The sequence below is a fragment of the Nannospalax galili genome, unplaced genomic scaffold, assembly GCF_000622305.1.
Source record: "Nannospalax galili isolate Female #2095 unplaced genomic scaffold, S.galili_v1.0 scaffold1080, whole genome shotgun sequence".
NCBI lineage: Eukaryota > Metazoa > Chordata > Mammalia > Rodentia > Spalacidae > Nannospalax > Nannospalax galili.
The window spans coordinates 151,927-162,392 of record NW_008347121.1 but is presented as its reverse complement, the minus strand read 5'-3'; positions in this window follow the sequence as shown (position 1 = coordinate 162,392).

Here is a 10,466-nt window from a genome sequence, read left to right as displayed (position 1 = left end):
ATTCTTTTATCATGTTTATAATTGTTCTTTTGAGTTCCATGTCCTGCATTATCTCTAGGGGATTCTCATTGTACTCCTCTAGAGAACTATTGGAATTTGGTGGGGATATGTTATTTTGGTTTTTCATGTTATTATTTTTTCTCTGTGATTTTGACATGTGGATTTCTTTTGTAGTTTCTGATTCTGTGTGAGACTCAAGCCTTCAAATTTAGGTCTGCTTCTTTTTTGAACTTCATGTGTCTTTGTGGTTTACTTTTGGAGCATGAAAAGCTGGTTCCTCTAAGCTTCTGGTTCTCTCTTTTGATTTTATATTGGAGTGGCCAGATTGCTTTTGTCTTCAGGAGTTCCCACAGAGGCCCAAGTCAGATGAGGATCAGATGTTCTCAGGCTTTCTCCTAAGGCCTGGATCCATCCAGGTAAGATTTCGGCCTCAGGAATTTGGGGGTTGGACCGGATGCTGGTCTAGGGCAGCTGGTGCTGGTGCCACCCCGAGATCCAAAGGTAGATGGGGGCAGGAAGTGGCCCCAAGGATTCCTGGGGCCTGCACTGAGGATCTGGGTTGGTCTGGTTGCAAAGGATCAGGAAGAGGAAAGGTCAGCCCCTGCGACCGGGAAAGAGGTTGGTGGGTTGTATAGGCCCAGGGAAGCAGAGCGAGGTGAGGGAGGGGCCAGTCCCAGAAGCAGTGCTCCTGGGGACCAGAGAAGGCATTGAGTTGGCCTGGATTAAAGGGATTAGGAAGCAGTAGTGGTTCCCCAGGTGTCTGGGGCCCCAAGATAAGGAATGGGGCAGGACCCAAACTAGGAGGAGAGACCGGTGGGGGAGATGGGAGGGTGAATGAGGCTCAGGGAGTCAAGGTGTGGAGGGCATGGTGGACTTACCCCGGAGAGAGGTCTGTGGGTCATAGAGAGGCCTGCAGGTCCTGCAGGCCCAAGGAAGCAGAGGCTATTTTTTCTTTTTAAAAATATTTTTATTGAGTCTTTGTGTTCATATCATAGATCTTAATCAAATTTAGACCCTCCTCCCCCATCCATGCCCACCACAGCCCCCCCCATTTCATGCATTCCATCATATATGTTAAGTCCTATCTGGTCAAGCATTTGTTACCCAGATGTCTCTTGGTGCAAGTTTCATTCACTGGAGTCTAGTCAGCCTATCTACAGTCACTCCCTTAAAGAAGATCTACTCTCCCACATCCATCAGTAATCAGTTACCAATAGTTCTTCAGCTGTGGTTGGAGCCTGCTTGCCTCTTTTCTTGTTCTATGCCGGGTTTGTGTCTCGATCAGCATGAGGCTTGTACATGCTGACACCCTTCTTGCAAGTTCATATGAGCAAATTCCCAGTGGCCTGAAAGCCTCTGTTTCCTTATGTTCATGCACCAACCCTGACTCTTACAATCTTTCCACCCCCTCTTCCGTAGCAGTTCCTGAGCCATGGGTGGGTGAGGTTTAATACAGGAGTCCTATCCAGGGAAGTGTGCTCTGCAGTCTCTCATTCTCTAAATCTTGGCCAGTTGTGGCCTGCTGTGTGCATCACACTCTGTTCTATGAGGAAGCTTCACTGGTGAGAGTTAAGGGATGTGTTAGTGTTCTCTCTAACCCTGTTCTACTATGCTCCATGAACTTAAGTGTCGAGGTTCCACTGCAGATGTGTCACTTAGGGATGGGCATCTCTCAGACATATATTCTCTGTGTGTGGCCAATTGTGGAACTCTGTGATAGCCTCCATCTGTTGCAAAAAAGAAGCTTCTTTGATGAGTGGTGTACAGTATATACTTGTCTGTAAATATAAGGATCCATATTTTGCATATAGTTAGAAATTTCTTTTGTCCAGAGATGTGGCAGAGATAGGGTTTTCTAACTAGGTTATATGACCTATTGGCTATATTTATAGTGCCACCCATGAGTTCCTTACCATTGCTTTAAGTCCGATTAAAAAGCTGTTGATTACCGCCTAAATAAAAGTGCCACTGCTGCACCAATAGAGATAGTTTACTGTGCTAGTTTTTGTGGTTAGGCTTTAGAGCTGGGCTGAACCAGTGATTGATTTTCTCCCTTAGCAGCTTGCACAATATCCTCTAGAACTACGAGAGCTAATCTTCAGGGAGGAGGCTTCCAGGTCAGTTCTAGTTCCATTGCTCCGAGTCCTGTTTCAGAAATATGGACTGTCTTCATCACTTGGGTTTTATCTTCAAATTCTTGGAGGTAATAAAGGGCTGTGGCAATAACCTGTGTTATTTGGGGCATCTCCTAAGCAACAACTTGAAGGAAAGTTTCTCCTGTCTGGCACTGTGTTCCTTCTTATATAGCCTTCAGGTATACACATACACTCAGGTTCAGATAGTGTATATGTATTTTTCAGGGGAGGGGTTGGGTTAATATATATTTCCCTCTGGATTTTTTTGGGTCTTTTTGAGACAGGGTCTTCCTGTAACCCCAGCTGTCCTGAAACTCACTATGTAGACCAGGCTGGCCTTGAACTCACAGAGATCTGCCTGCCTCTGCCTCCTGAGTACTGGGATTAAAGGCATGCACCACCACGCCCGGCTCTCCCTCTGGTTTTTTATGCTATCCAAGATTTATTTCTCTCTCTTTTCTCTTTCCCTGTCTAACCTCCCTCCTCTCTCCCCAGTTTAAGTACCCCCATTTCCCCTTTGATAATACCTGTCTCCTATTATTCCTGTTCTCTTGAGTTCCTTCTTCTCCTTTATCACCATGTTTCCTTGTATGTCCTTCCCTTCTCCCATTTTAGTTGAATACCCCCATTTCCCCATTATTTTGCTTTTTGTAAAGACATATTGAGTCTAATTTGTATTTCCCAAATGCTCTTGGGTGTGAGCCCATCCCCTGGAGTCTGGTCAACCAACTACGTTTCACACCCTTAAAGAAAACTGACTCTCCCTTTCCAAGCTGATATCAACTGCTAAAAGATTCTCAGCTAGGACTGGGGCTTCTTGCCCACCTCCCCATCCATGCTGGCTGGCCTGGGCTTTCACAGGTCTTCTGCATACCCTCAGAAATGTGAGTCTGATATCCCTAAACCTGTCATCAGTTGAAAGCACACAGACAGGTCTTTTTGCACAGACCCCAGCACTGTAGTAGCTCCCCACTGCTTTGAATACCCTTGAGAGATACCCCTTAGTTAGAGCATCAGCCACCCCAGGGTGGACTGGAACTGGAAATCTTCGGAAGGTGGGAGAATTCGCCTGATCTATATACTGCAAGCTGATTGTAGCTAGCAGACACTCTTTGAATACAAAGACAGGAAGTGAAGACAGTTGTAGTGTACCCCTGATGTAGATCCAGTACGGGCTCAGCACCTTCATAAGTCATAGGAAAGATAAAACTTTACAAGTTCAGTTGCTGCCCTCCCTGCACCCGTCTAGAAGACTCCAGTTCTAGAGAGCTCAGAACTTGAAACTTATCTGTTCAAGACGTCTTCTGTATGTCATTGACCCTGTTTTCTTCCCTTTTTTCTTTACTATACTTTTAAGAGTATTTTGATTTTATTTTTTAGCAGCTTTGTTTTAGTTTTGACTCCTCTTATATTTATCTAATTTTGTTTACATTTTTCACGACGGAACAGTTTTTCTTTTCACACTGAAATCTCTTCGTCTTTCCTCTTCCTTTTCGTGACCTTTTCTCTTTCTTTGACCCTTGCTTTTTGTTCCTCCTCCATGTCCCCCTTTTCTGTCTCCTTCTTTTATTTCATTCATTTACTATTTCTTTTTTTACCACAGGTGGTTTAAAACTTCACAGCACACTCTACATTATTTTTGCTACTTTATGTTCGGTGGTCATTGCTGCTATATTAGGTATATTGAGATTTTTTAAAATAAAAAAACAAATATAAATTTTGAAAAAGAAAACTCAAATAAAAATCATAGCAGAATCACCAACAGACTTAACATGGCAAAGAATATACTATACTATACTATACTATACTATACTATACTATACTATACTAAACAATACAATACACTATAATGTCAGGGATAGAGGAGAGGGTCAAGGAGAAACTACATTCCAGCATCAATAAGGAAAACAGAAACAAAAATGCACAAGGCAGCACCTTGCAAGGACTCTGAGAGATGATCCAAAGACCCAACCTAAGAATCCAGGGAGGAGAAACAGCTGAAATCAAAACTGAAGGCATGAAAAAAAAATCTGTCTACTGAAACTGTGGCAGATCATCTCCAAGACCAAGAGAAAGAAATACCCAAGCATAGGGGCATTTAGAACACCAAAACGCCCAAACAAAACAGAACAAAAAAGATGACATGGAAAACATGATCACTCTGGAAACAGTGTGAAAGCCACTAGGTGGCCATAAGACAGGATTTTATGTAGATTTCTAGAAATTTCGTGTTCCCCCTGGATATTGCCCATGGCACCTAGATGAAGACCGTGTGGCACAGAGATGCCACTCACCTGTCATCTACTCTGGATTCCCTAACCCTAACTGCTACATTTCAGATATCCACAACAAAAGAGACCTGTCTTGTTCGACCTCCTGTTTCATCGAGTGACTAAAGTACGGTTTGGCAGTGGATGATTCTGAAGCCTGTTATGAGGACTGAATCATTTATTCTCCCCATAACAATATCTTGCTAGGAAATATACACTGTTCCTTCCCTGACTTCCTGTCCTTCCATCCTAATCAGGATGCTCAGAGACAGGAGTGACATGCTTTACCCTTGACTGCTCCAACATCTTCTGATATAAGAGGATCCACATAACCCATGCTGGGTCTCTGTTTTAGTATCCAGAGATTTGCATGGAATGTGTAAAACTGAACTACCTGCAAATATTTAGCCTCACATTAAGATGTCTTGATGGACTCTAGAGTCCAGCCTTGGAAGACAAAAGAGAAAGGAGGGGGAATCTAATAAAGGGATGCTTTTGGAAGCCCTTGTCAAGAAATGCCAATGGACTCTCATATGAACATTTGAAAATTGCCCTGTTCTGTGGCACAGAGATGCCACTCACCTGTCATCTACTCTGGATTCCCTAACCCTAACTGCTACATTTCAGATATCCACAACAAAAGAGACCTGTCTTGTTCGACCTCCTGTTTCATCGAGTGACTAAAGTACGGTTTGGCAGTGGATGATTCTGAAGCCTGTTATGAGGACTGAATCATTTATTCTCCCCATAACAATATCTTGCTAGGAAATATACACTGTTCCTTCCCTGACTTCCTGTCCTTCCATCCTAATCAGGATGCTCAGAGACAGGAGTGACATGCTTTACCCTTGACTGCTCCAACATCTGATATAAGAGGATCCACATGACCCATGCTGGGTCTCTGTTTTAGTATCCAGAGATTTGCATGGAATGTGTAAAACTGAACTACCTGCAAATATTTAGCCTCACATTAAGATGTCTTGATGGACTCTAGAGTCCAGCCTTGGAAGACAAAAGAGAAAGGAGGAGGAATCTAATAAAGGGATGCTTTTGGAAGCCCTTGTCAAGAAATGCCAATGGACTCTCATATGAACATTTGAAAATTGCCCTGTTCTGATTTTTTTCTGGTTCCCTGTCTAGACTTGTAATGCTAATAACTCTTGCCTTTACTTCTCCTTCACATCTCCTATTCACGATTCAAGGACTTTCTTCTCTCCTTAGAGATGAGAGTTATGCAATTTGGTCTTTTAGATAGACCCATTGAAGGGGTACTCCAATTGCCTCACCCTGGGTCCCTGTTCATCTTGGAAGAAGCCAGAGCCATCTGCGTCCCGGTTCCCTACTGGCAATTTGGGTAACCACTTCCGAAGATGGTGTGATAAGAATAGGAGGTAGGAATTGGCTAGGCAGTTAGGGTAAAAAGACCCCAAAGAAAAGTAGCCAGTTTCTTGGCTAAAAGTCAAAGTGTTCTTACATACTCCGGTCCAAAGGCCAAAAATGTTTAAAATATTTGGGAGCTTTTGTCTAATCCTTAAAAGATTTTAGGGTTACCTCTTCAGAAGGGGGAATGTTAGAGTAGCCAAAAGTCCCCCATAAAAAAATAAAGAAGAAGAAAGAGTACATAAAGTTATCAGAAAAAAAAAGTGATGGGGAGAGATGGGAGAAGTTGGAGGGGAGGGAGTGGGCATGGATTTGATCAAAACACCTTATATGCATGTATGAAATTCTCAATAAATTGTTTATTTAAAAAAGATGTCTTGATAGAAAAATCTCAGCATAGACCATGAAGAAGTGGGTAGGAAGCTTCAACCCCACCTAAGGAAATTGTGGCAACAGATGGCTGCTGGGAAGGACAGAGACAGTCTCTTTCAAACATGGGATTCTTGGTAGGTTAACCCGGTTCCAGTGGATGGGCCCAGATTGAAGCACATTTACAGACACAAATTAGAATACATACATACATTATGTGTAGTAGAGTACATCAAATTGGGCAGGGGGCAATAAAAGGAGGTGCAGAAAGAGGAGGGGATCTAAATGCCACAAAATTATATTGTATAAGAATCACAAAACTTCAGTTAAAAAAAAAAAAAGAATGCCTTCATGGAAACTTCACCTTTAGCAAATTTTTTGCATATGGGATGTCTCCGTGGGTTTGAACACTTGGTCACCAGCTGGTGGCACTGTTTTGGGAGAAGGTAAAGTCTATTAGAGGAAGTGAGTCCCTGAGGGTGGACCTTGAGGTTCACAGGTGGGCCCTGTTTCTGGCTCTCTCTCTACTTCCTGGTCCACTAAGATATGAAAGAGCAGCTGCCTCCTGTTCCTGCTGCTACAGCCGCACAGTTTCCTGCCCTAGCCCTTCCCCGCTGTGATAGACTGTCCCCTCAAACCATGAGCCAAAAGAAATCTTTCTTCCCTTAAGTCACTTTTTGTCAAATATTTGCTCACAGTGATAAGGCTAATACACCCCATGTGTGGAAAAGCCCAATGGCCCTGCTGTGTTGCCCCAATTTTCCCCACCTGTCTTCACCCTGCCTGCTCTAGCCTCTTGCCACCTTGTTCTCTCCCTCTGTCTCCTGGAGAAGGAGGGGTGAAGAAGACAGGGAAGGAGAGTAGGTGTGTCTCCAGCTCCTGGACGAGCACTGGTCTTAGAGCCCCAAACAGAAACCCAACACAGCTAGGGTGGCAGGTGACTCCACCATGGGGGACCACTATCTAGGCAGTTCACACTTCCTATTGTGGGGCTTGAAAACTCTATTTCCTTCATAGACAAGCACCCCCAAATCCCCCCAAATCACACACCCAACCATAACCATTTCTGTCCTTTGGAGGTGCAAGCAGTCTTCTCCTTCTCCCCCTCCTTTTTACAGTGCTGGGATCAAATGTGGGGCATTGCACATACTAAGCAAAGGCGCTATCACTGAGCTACATCCCCAGCTGAGTTCTTCCAAGTGTGACACACGTAATCAAAATCCTAGGAGATTAAAGATTACAGGAATGAGCCTGAGAGATGGGTCAGTGGTTAAGAGCACTGTCTGCTCCTGCAGAGGACCTGGATTTGGGTCCCAGCACTCACATGGTGACTAACAACCATCCATAACGCTAGTTCCAGGGGATCCAATGCCCTCTTCTGGCCTCTATGGGCATTGCATGCACAGGTGCACTTACATACATGCAGGCAAAATTCATACACACAAAAATAAAAATAAATTTAAAGAATTTAAGAGCCAGGCATAGTGGTGCACACCTTTAGTTCCAGCACTTGGGAGGCAGAGGCAGGCAGATCTCTGTCAGATTGAGGCCAGCCTAGTCCACATAGTGGGTTCCAGGCCAGCTGGGGCTATAGGGAGACTGTACCTCAAAAAATGACAAAAAAAAATTTAAAAAGATTATATGAATAAAGTTCTAATGTTCTATGGCTTTTTGAAATAAGAATCAAGAAGAATTTGGGAAGACAATCCTTACATGTATGAAGTGTCTAGGCACAGCAGACCACATTCATGCAAATATTTAAAGGGAAATCGTTCCAATACGGGAAGCACAGAGTTTTCAAGCAAAAAAATTGTTTTTAAATTATGGAACTTTTTCAAAAGGAATGAAAACATCTCTCTGCTGTAGGCAGAATATACAGGGCATAGATTAGCTTGTTTATATGTCCAGATGTCAAGTATCACACTGGGCTGTATCCTGGTATCCGGATACCCTCAGGATTCCAGGTGTGCAGTGCCCACAGTCACACTGAATGACTGACAGCTCCTCTGGTGTTCACCTCACACATTGTTTTTACAGGGTTTTTTTTTTTTTTCCTCGTCTATGTTTTTATCGTGTTCTTTCCTTGAGCAAGCTGTCAACCGTATTCCACTTCAAGTTTGCAGTAGGCTGGGAAACTATTTAGCCAAGATTTTTTTTTTAATGTATTCAAAGTAAGACTCCGCTGTAAGTGCTAGATCTCACATTCTCTGCTTAGAGTCCGTGTGTCTTCAGATTCATACACTTTTAGCTGATGAAGTTTCACGCATCTCATTTTCTGCACAGTTGCTACTGATTGTTTTGTTTATATTTCCCTCTGAACTCTCAACTGTGTTTGCGAAAATCAGTTTGGTTGGTGGGTGACATTTGGTCAAGTGCAATGCTACTGAATAAGATTAAGTGAGATGATTTGCAAAAGAAAGGAAGGCAATCCTTAGGGAAATGACACCAGAAAAGCCAAACTTCAACCAAACCAGAAGAAAGGGAAGAGAAAGGTATTGGTGTGAACTGAGCCTCTGTTTCCCAGTGCTGGATGAGAACAGACTGTTTCAGATTCAGAGCTCACAGTGAAGATATTGGTCTAGAGGCAGTAAGTAACTGGAACCCCATTTATCCTGTGTAACAAAAAGCCTGGAAGGGAGTGGCTGCTGCCTGTGAGTTAACTTCTCAAAGACACTGTCAGAGACCTGGGCTCTCTCCTTTCCTGCTTGACTGTCATTCACAAACTGGCTGTGTCCTTGTGATTACAAGATAACAGCTGCTATGAGGTCAGATATCACAACTAGTATTCAAGGTGATGTGAAAACTAGAAGGTAAAGCTTTATTTCTGTTCCTGTGACATCTGATCTTTTTGTTTGTAAGATCAGTCCCATTTGATAAACTTTCCCCCTTTATCTCCTTATCCAAATCCAGGTCTTACTCCCCAGCCTTATCCCAGGGTTCTGTTGTCTAGGAATAAATTGGGATGCTGTTCCCTAAAAAGAAGTGAGTTGGGGCTGGTGAGACAGCTCAGTGGTTAAAAGCATTTGCTGCTCCTGAAAAGGACCTGAGTTCAGTTGTAAGCACGCACACTGAGCACAACCGCCTGTAACTCTAGTACTAGGAGACCTGACACCCTCTTCTGGCAGCTACAGGCATCTGCACTCATGCGCATCCATGCACGCACACACACGCGTGCACACGCATACACATAAAGTAAAATATTTTTTTGAGACAGGGTCTCCCTGTAGCCCCAGCTGGCCTGGAACTTACTATGTAGACCAGGCTGGACTTAAATTCACAGAGATCTGCCTGCCTGTGCCTCCAAAGTGCTGGGATTAAAGGCATGAGCCACCACACCCAGCAAAATAAATATTTTAAAAGAGGTATGATTGGGATAGGTACCGATTAAGCTGCAGACAATGTCTCTCACACAGATAATTGTCTCATTTAATCTTAGCCATCACTTTTTTCCTCTAATAGGAAAACTGGGCTTGAATATGCTACTTATCCAAATGTATTGTAACCTGCTGTTCTGATCGCCCCAAAGTCATGCAGTGGTAGAGAAAGTACACAGATCATCAGAAAATATATTCCAGCGTCAAAAGTAAAGTCATTTCCTGGTCTACAAAGAGTCTGCCAAGGAACAGACTTATCTGCAACATCCAAAGGCAGAGTGTCTATGGCCATAGAACCAGCACAAAAAGTGATATCCCAGGAGGCATCGAGAATAGCTAAGAGCCTGTTTTGATCTGTTTTTCTGTTGTCATAACTGAACACCACAGGCTGGAAAATGTATGAAAAATAAAGGTTTATTTGGTTCATGGTCCTAGAGGCTGGGAGATGCATGGTCAAGAGCCCACATGTGGTGAGCACTTTCTTGCTGGTAGAGACCCTTTTTATTCCATCTGGTGCCCCAGCCCACGAAACAACATCACCCACACTCCTGGTGGGTCTTCCCCAGTCAGTTAAATCTCTCTTGAAACTTCCTCACAGATACAGTCAATGGTGTATCTCTTAGGTGATTCTGAATCCAATCAAGTTAACCATGAAAATCAACCGTCACAGTCTCCAAGACATAAAATCTGTGTGCAAACCATCAATACCAGGAGAGCCTGGCACTGTGCACTCTCCTCTGTGGCTCTGGAACTAGCACTCTGGCCAGGGCTGCTAATCCACAGTCACCAGCTTCATCAGTCACTTGCCTTACCAGGTCCCAAATCTTCAGCCGCAGCCTCACCTCAGAGCCCAGAAGCCACAAACCCAACCTCCCACCATTCTCTCATTGTTCCTCTGCCTAACTCACTGACTTGAGATGTGGCAGCGCCTTCCCTCA